Source organism: Anas platyrhynchos, chromosome 4 (assembly GCF_047663525.1).
Source record: "Anas platyrhynchos isolate ZD024472 breed Pekin duck chromosome 4, IASCAAS_PekinDuck_T2T, whole genome shotgun sequence".
Classification (NCBI taxonomy): Eukaryota; Metazoa; Chordata; class Aves; order Anseriformes; family Anatidae; genus Anas; species Anas platyrhynchos.
The window spans coordinates 45350090-45358158 of record NC_092590.1 but is presented as its reverse complement, the minus strand read 5'-3'; the positions used below and the strand labels follow the sequence as shown (position 1 = coordinate 45358158).

General features: G+C 37.2%; 1 long non-coding RNA gene across 1 annotated transcript in view; it reads left to right on the top strand.

Annotated features, from left to right (window-relative positions):
- Nucleotides 1–1668: 1668 nt before the first annotated feature.
- LOC106015750 (uncharacterized) overlaps nt 1669–8069 on the top strand; it is a 28619-nt gene continuing 22218 nt past the window's right edge. The window contains exons 1-2 of the long non-coding RNA XR_005265804.2: nt 1669–1743; nt 1929–1995. This is a non-coding gene — a long non-coding RNA (uncharacterized lncRNA). The remainder of the gene's footprint in view (nt 1744–1928; nt 1996–8069) is intronic.

Below are 8069 nucleotides of genomic sequence, written 5' to 3'. Positions count from 1 at the left end.
ATCTTGGAGTCACTGCATTAAAATATTCATTAATGGGCAAATAACAGAAACTAAGGTGAACTAAAGGAGCATACATTGGTAGATATACATGGTAAATGCCTCAGGAGTGCTACAAGCATAGAAACAGTGCAGTTGCTGAGTGACCTGAGACAAGTGCACTTGGGGACTTCACGTACAGGTCATTATTCTACCTGCGCAATGGCATTGTTAAGTGAATACAGGAATAGAACATAGGGTAAAAGTACTTAATGTTTTTAGTGTATACAGCCGTTTTGTGTAATAAGTATTTCATTGTGTTTGTATCATGGTGTATCCGCTGGTTATTTCTCTGTAGTGATCTATAATTCTGCTCAAACCTGTGTATGTTCCATATGGTGACTGCAGTCAGAAGCAGGTTCTTTACAGCTCCTTAATCAACTTTAACTTTTGGTTTTGTTTCCTATATAACGGTCATAAAATAAATATCAACTCCATGGTCACTCATATGTAATACCCTTGGCACCCTTTGGTGTGTACTACTACAGAGAAAAGGAAACAGGTTTTTAACTCCTTAAGCACTCAGCCATCACCACCATATGAAAGGGCAAACAATGGTTAAGTATGAAGGAAGAGTAAAAATGAAAAAACAAGCTTGTGGAGACAGAAGTCAATCTTGCAAAGCGATGAATTCACTTCAAAAAGGGGAGAACATATAAAGTACTGCATGGTTGGAAGTAGTGTTAAAATAACAGCATGAGCAAGGGCATAGGAAAGGAACAACAAAACAAACCAATTAAACTCAGTATTTTATATTTTGACCTTCCTTTAATCCAGTAACATGCCAATCAGCAACATTGTTTTTAAAAGACTCAGGAAAACTTTAAAATCTGACATGCATTGATAAGCAGAAATCCTTTAAAGTAAGCCTGAGCTAACAGTTTAAAGCTAAATAATAGAAGGGTCCAAATTAAAATTCTGGAAAGGTTGTTAGGTTAGGTCAGGTCAAGGAGTTTACTAGCTCCTGGAAAATCTGTGCTGCTTTCAGATATTTGTTACAACACAAGAAATATGACCATAACTTGTGAGGTGGAACTCTCCTGAAAGGAGAGGAAGAAGCCTCCCAGTCCCTGCTCTGCCAGATTTCAGATTTGAATCCAAGCTTTTGACAGACTAGCTTAATTGCTGCCTCTGACTGCATCTAGGTACAGTTGGGTATCAGGGATAGCTTCTAGATCTGTGAATCCCTTTTCAGCAGGCACACCCTGCCTCAGATCCCAACTGCAACCAGAATAAGAGATACTTCATTATAAATGGAAAGTCAAAGCAAAGACACAATTACAAGAGCTACTCTTTCTTAGTTCTCTCAGTGGCAATATCAGGCTTCATTACAGCAACATCATAATATTTGTTAAATAGAAACAAGTAAAAGGGAATTACTGTATTATAAATAAGGCTACCACATCTTAAAAAGCAATACAGCCCTAATACCTCATAAATTCCTCGCTTTCCATTAACAGAGAAATAAGAAAACAAGAAGCCAATTCCCCCCTAGATTGTCGTTTTAAGAATTTTAACTCCCGTGCTCCACCCACCATCACAGGTGAAGGGCATATAGTCTGGAATCACGATGCAGGTGGGGTGATATATATAGTGCATCTGGGACAGGTAAGAAAAAGGTAATGTTAATTCCTGAGGATGGGGTAGCAACAGAAGGGATGGAGAAGCTCTAGTATGAAGTGATGATTATAGAGGCTAAATATAAAGGTGCATTTCTTTTGCCTTATTGAGAAAGTTAAGAAAAATAAAGCTAAAATGGAATCATATTTTTTTTCCTCCTCCTCTTTATTGTAGCAGTAGATTTTGTAAGCTGAAAAAAGTATCTTTTATTTCTTGGAGTTTTATCATTTTCAATTCTTTAGTGAAAGTGAAATCTATTTTATATACTGCAGATTTCTTTTGTGACTGCCTTTGAGGAAAAATAAAGAAGAGATAAGGAATAGCTATAGCAAAAGCAAGGTAAGGCTAACTTATATAGCTCCCTAAATTTTCATGTTGTTTTGCATTAAGAGGTGAATATAGCCTGATACAGGACCTGAAGGTTGTTCTGTAGGTGCATTCAATATTTATTTAACCTTCTATTTAACCTTCCATGTTCTTAGGCCATGCAATTATTTTTAAGGCTGTAGCTAAAATGTAAGAAGCTAAATTGGGGATTTTGTTGATGTAGAGAGGCTGTACTATTTCTTCATTGTTCTATTACTTATTCTAGTCTGTCTATTGATACTATAATATTAAGTGGAAAGAAAAGCTTCTGTAAACCAGAATGTAGACTCAAAGAAATGCGTAAGAAGAAAGCCCTTACTGTATATGTAAATATGAGTTTTGTGCATAAACAGTACTTTTCCTCTGTTGTGAAACATGCATAGAATAAAGAAATAATTGTGATAAAAGGCTACTCTATTAAGGCCATATTTTTGCAATGAAGTATTTGCATAATGTAAACATGCCAGAAATTCAGTAGAGTTCAAATGTAGTATGATCATGAACAGAGTAATTAAATTACAATTTAAAATATGTGAACCATCTGCACTGCAGCGTGGGTCTTAGTACTAAAACTAAATCTACCAAAGCTCTGCCTATTTTTCAGTCACTTCAACACTTGCTATTAGTAGAGCATTCCCCTTGGCCTTGTTGAACTCTTACTAGGGCGTTACACTTGTGTGGCTCCATAATTGCTTCAAAGGCCTTACAAAAGTGGGTTCTAATGCATTTTATCCTAGGTAGGCATTCTCTAAGTTCATTAAAAGAATGTGAAACACAGAGCTAGGTAAATGTGTAGGAGCATTTCAAATGGAGAATTTAATGCAGGCTGGAGGTTATTCAAAGCAAACACATTTTCCTACTGCTTTTATTTTCATGCTTGTAACAAATATATGAAAGTGTAACAGCTGAACTTAGCATCTAGGAGATGTCTCTGGTACTTCAACTTTAAATGTCTTTTGACCTTGAGAGAAAGGCATAGGAAATACACCGGGAAAAGACAGCTGACTGTCTAATCCAACAGATGATTTCATCTCATCTGCTGTGGTTTGCTTAAACAGAAGAAATAGTAATTCTCTTCCCTATTAAAACCATCATACAGCAACACTTATTTTTGTGCTGACTTCAAGACTAAAACCACTGTGAAGACCAGTGACATTGGGAGTGGCTGTTGGGAGTTTGTTGTGGGTGCTGTTGTGGACCCCTCCTCCCAGTGGCTGTTTATCAGATGTGAACAGGAAAGATTATGTGCCCATGAAAGATCATGTGCCATCTGTCCACAGCCTTATGGAGAGGCTTCTGGGTTTTGCTTGGTGCAAGGATGGAGGACTGAGACTTAATGTAATGGGGGGTCCAGTAGCATGTTGCCAGGCAATGCTAAAGGTAGCCTCCTGCTACCATTTGATTCTGCTGTAGTTTGCACAGCTGATGGCTTTCAGCAGAATTTAAGCTAATTTGAGGAGACCGGGGTAGAGGGGAGGTGAACCAAAGGATCATCAGGGGCTCTAGTGGAAAGGGAGATTGTACTAAGTGGGAGCACTCTCTGAAAGGAATAATCAAGAAGCCATAACTGGGGGAAAAATGATTTATTTTCTAAGAAAACAGGAGAAAAAGTAGAAATAATTTAAACATTACGAGCTATGCTGTGCAAATCTTGTTAAGCAAGAAAAGCAGACTAAATTGGTACTTAGCAGGATAGGTTGATGCAATTTCTCTGTTGCATTTCCCTTTAAAAGTGACTGTAGGAAGATTTCAGCATCTTTACTGACCAAGATAAAGGCAGGGAAACTCTTGATTGTTTTGTATTGTATGTGGTTTGGAGGTGTGAGCTTCCTGGAGAAATAATGTTTCTTCCTGGACTGTAATGAGGAAATAAAAAACAAACATGAACTATGTGTTTATCTTAGCTCTCAGATTCCTGAAAAACTGAGTACATTTAGAATTGAATTTGCCACTGCATGCTTTTGTAGAATTAAATAAGTGGTAATGTAGAAAGGTAGGAGGAGGGGGGTGAGGATGGATGTTTTGTGTTCTAGGAAAAAGCTGTTGCAAGGCTAAAATGAAAAAGCAAGAATGAAGAGTTGGCTTCACTTGGGTAACTGATGCCAGCTTAGTTAAAAAACAAAAAAGGCAGTCATAACTAGAGAACATTTCACAGCGGAGCACTACAGGAAACTCAGCTACATTGCACAGGAGTGAGAATTTTTAGTTCAATATCACTTAGAAAAAACTTACTGCTAGTAATCTTTTTAACATTACAGAACAGCTTGAATTTGTTAAATTTAAAGGTATGAGGATATAATAATTTTCAGTTACTCCCATCCAAATGACAGCAAAGTACTCAAAGATCCCTGTCATGTCCATCAGGAGTCTTCTTCCTTCTGTCTCTTCCCAAAAGGGAGGAAGGAAAGATTTTACAATCTTCTTATAGAAATCCATAAAGCTAAATATTTCTAAAAAGATAATGAAGACAACGGAAGCTGGTACAGAACTTAGCTACTGGACCAAGTATGTGTCTTATGTAGTAGAGTTACAGGGAAGTCCTAAGGAAACAAGTGATTGAACACCAGAGCTGTGATGGGAATCCTACGTGGCTGGTTCCCCTTCAGCTATGGACATTGCATCTGAATCGAAACTTGATGTCCATTCAAAACCTCTGCAAAAGATAAGTGATACAATAGCCAGCTTTTTTCCACAAAGTTTTGAGTATACTGAGTATAATTAGTCACAACCAGAATCTTACTGAATGAGGAAGTTGCTATAAAATATTTCAGATCTCCAAAATGCTGTAACAGTAATGAATTTCTAGTCTAGCTCCTGCAGCATGGGGACTAGGTAATTCCACTATTACTCTGACCCATTGTCTGTGTTAGTTGAGGGCTGTGAACTTCTGTGCAACAGATAGCAACACTGATCCTTAAGCTGAGGATGTACCTGAAGAATATTTTTGGAGTGGCTTTGTAATCCACATACTTTCATTACTTTCATTACAGAGAAAGTGTAAAGTACAGTTGTACTGAGAAGCCCAGGTAGATAACTTCTTATAGTTAAAATAACAAATTACATAGACATAAATTGTGGAAAGCAATATTAGTTATTGCTTCCCATTTCTGGAATAGTGTGTTGGCAGGAGGGTGTATGGTTTGGGTAGTTTATTTTTCTTAACTGCACTTAGTGATTTAAAAATTTATCCTTTTGTATGCATTTAGATATATTTGTCTCTAAATTGTCTCTTTTTAATAAATATTTCCTAGGACTGGGAGTATAGATGGAGTCCTGTTTATGTTTGTTTTTTTTTTTTTTGCTACAGCAATGCTAAATCTGCATATTATTCATTATTAGATGTGTTATAGGCTGCTTATTATTAACCTGAGTGTTATTTGAAGATACATTGAAATGACTTTTCTAAATCCTCCTTACTATTATATATGAATCAGGAAACTCAATGCTGTTCTTCAGTGTGAAATACAGAGATTGACCAATTTTAATACAATATAGTGTTTGCCTCAAACATATTTCTGTAGCTCACTGGGATTTAGGCATGATTTGCATGCCTAATAAATAATGCGTATTCCTACTAATTTCAGTTGATGAAACCCCAAAACAAAGATGAACTCCTGAATGACTGTTGGCAGATAGATATTTAATAATAAAAATAATAATAAAATCTTATCCTAGTTAAAGTCTACTTAGATATCTAAACAAGATCCCTAAATGCTGTACTTCTTATTCCTTTTGACAGTTCTTAAGCAAAAGTAGAAAGGCAATATATTTTTACTTGAGTAAATTCTGAAATTATCACAGCATGTTTTCCTGTGTTGAATACTCAGCATAATATTAAATCATGCAATTATGTCATTATCAGTTTGGTAGGAAAAAAAAATGAAGGGGAAGGGAAGAGAATTCATGTGACCAGTTTATGAACTCAATTCAAGCCATGAGCTTTTTTCCCTCTGGTATATGACCCTCCAAAGAACACAAGGAACAGACAAATGTAAATACTTAGCCTCCTGTGCATGTCTAAAAGCATTTCCTGGATTCTGGGTATGTCTATATATGTATATTTGTCATGTCTTCCTGCAGAGCCCAATCAGAGCTGGAACATTCAGTTGTAATGCAGTGCTCTGAGACCAGTTTTTGACCAAGGCTGTTATTGCACCTGCATGGGGAGGCTGAGACATCAAAGGCAACACATGAAAGGGAGAAAAACAGTAAATTTAGGGATTTGATTATTTGTGTAAATCATCATAGATACAGCATTTCTCTTTGATGTAGCCAGCACAGCAAAGGGTTGGGAGGTCACACTTAAATTGTAAACTGCTTCTCGGCTCCTCCATGATCCTCCTCCAAAGCAAGATTTCTGTGCAATATAGTCCTATTCCACTTAATTTCCACCCCCCACTTCCCCTTTTCATAGTTTTCCTATGAAGTGGTTACTTATTACTTGTGGAACTGCTGGTGGGATCGGTACCAAAAGATGTTGATGCAAAACCCAGTCTCCCTCTTGGTTAATGAAGTCTTCAAGCTAGTTCTTTGAATATGGCTTATAAGAAGGCATTTCAATAAAGCTGAAATTTGATTTCCAAAGAAACTGGAGCCAATCTAGAAGCAATGCAATGGACATTTTTGGCTCTTGCAAAACCAGGCTTCTGCTAGAGACAGTGAGCCGAGAAAGAGGTGCACTCACTTGTGCTCTGATTGAACCTGAGAGATGCAAATAGGGCTCCTGTCTTTGCTGAGGTAGCCTAATTCTTAATGCCACTGATGTTCCTCTGATCAATAATCTCACACATACTAGGTTAAGAATGGTTTTAATCAGTAAATTATACAATAAATTTGCTAGTGTTCAAAAACTTAAATGAAATTAATTTGTTATTCTAATCATAATTGACTAAGATAGTTTTAGCTTGTTTGCTTAAGCTTGTTGTCTGGGATACTGTTATCAGAGTCCTCCCAAAGAGAAGGATGTTTGGTACAAAGATCTCCATTAAAGGAAGTAGGTAAATTCTCACATTGCTGATCAATACCACAACATTGTCTGACTTAGAAACTTGGTGCAATTATGTTTACATGAGCTGCAATAGTTGGATGGTACATGTATGTGTGGCATGAGATCCACAGGCAAATACAGGTTTGCTATGGGAGCCCTGGCAAGCTTCCAGATCACAATTTAGGCATTCTTTGCACTCATTTCTGTAAACTCTTCATGAAAGTAAACCTCTGTGAATTCAGGGGAGTTTATTTAGTGAAACAGTTTTTTGACATTGGTATTTTAAAGTTGTGATCCTACTCTTGCATTTAAGCCACTTTCTATGCTACAAGACATCAGTCTACCTGTGTTTAACTAAAAAGTCTCTTACATACAGAATTTAAAGGCCATTCTCCCTCATTTATGTTCTCAGTATAATGAGGAAAGGACCTTAGACCTGTGAACATGGAGGAATAAAGATATTCCTAGACTGGAGCTTTTGGGCACCTTTGTTATTGATAATTCAATAGGTACCAGTGACATATAGATCACACTGGGGAATCAGCATCTCTGAGCTCAAGCCAAACTGTTTCAGCTAACTGGACAACAACTGAAGAAATGCGTAGACTAAAAGGGAAATTACCCACAGGATATCACAAAGTAATTTATCCCATGGGGCTGTTGAGTGGATTAATTAGTAATGCTTGCTGAAATTGTCACAATTAATGTATTTTATTAGCTTGAATATTTTCCCTCCCTTCCTCTCCCCCCATGAAATTGCCTCTGAGAAGTCTATGGATTTTTAAAAATGCGTGTAATTGGGATAACAGTCCATCTGGATTTAAAATGCTTATCCAGCAAAGCAAGCTTCCTGTCTGCTCTGTCACACGGATCATGCAGACTGTGGTCCCAAATGATACTGAAAATACATCCCTCCATTTCCTCACCTGCCTTCTGAGTTAGACACTTTCCAGGACAGCTGGCTCCAGCTACCTAACTTTATAACCTCTCCTGCTTTCTGTCCAGCTCCAGGACACACTAGGAGTATTGCTTTCTATGACAGTGAATGATTGTTCTCTTA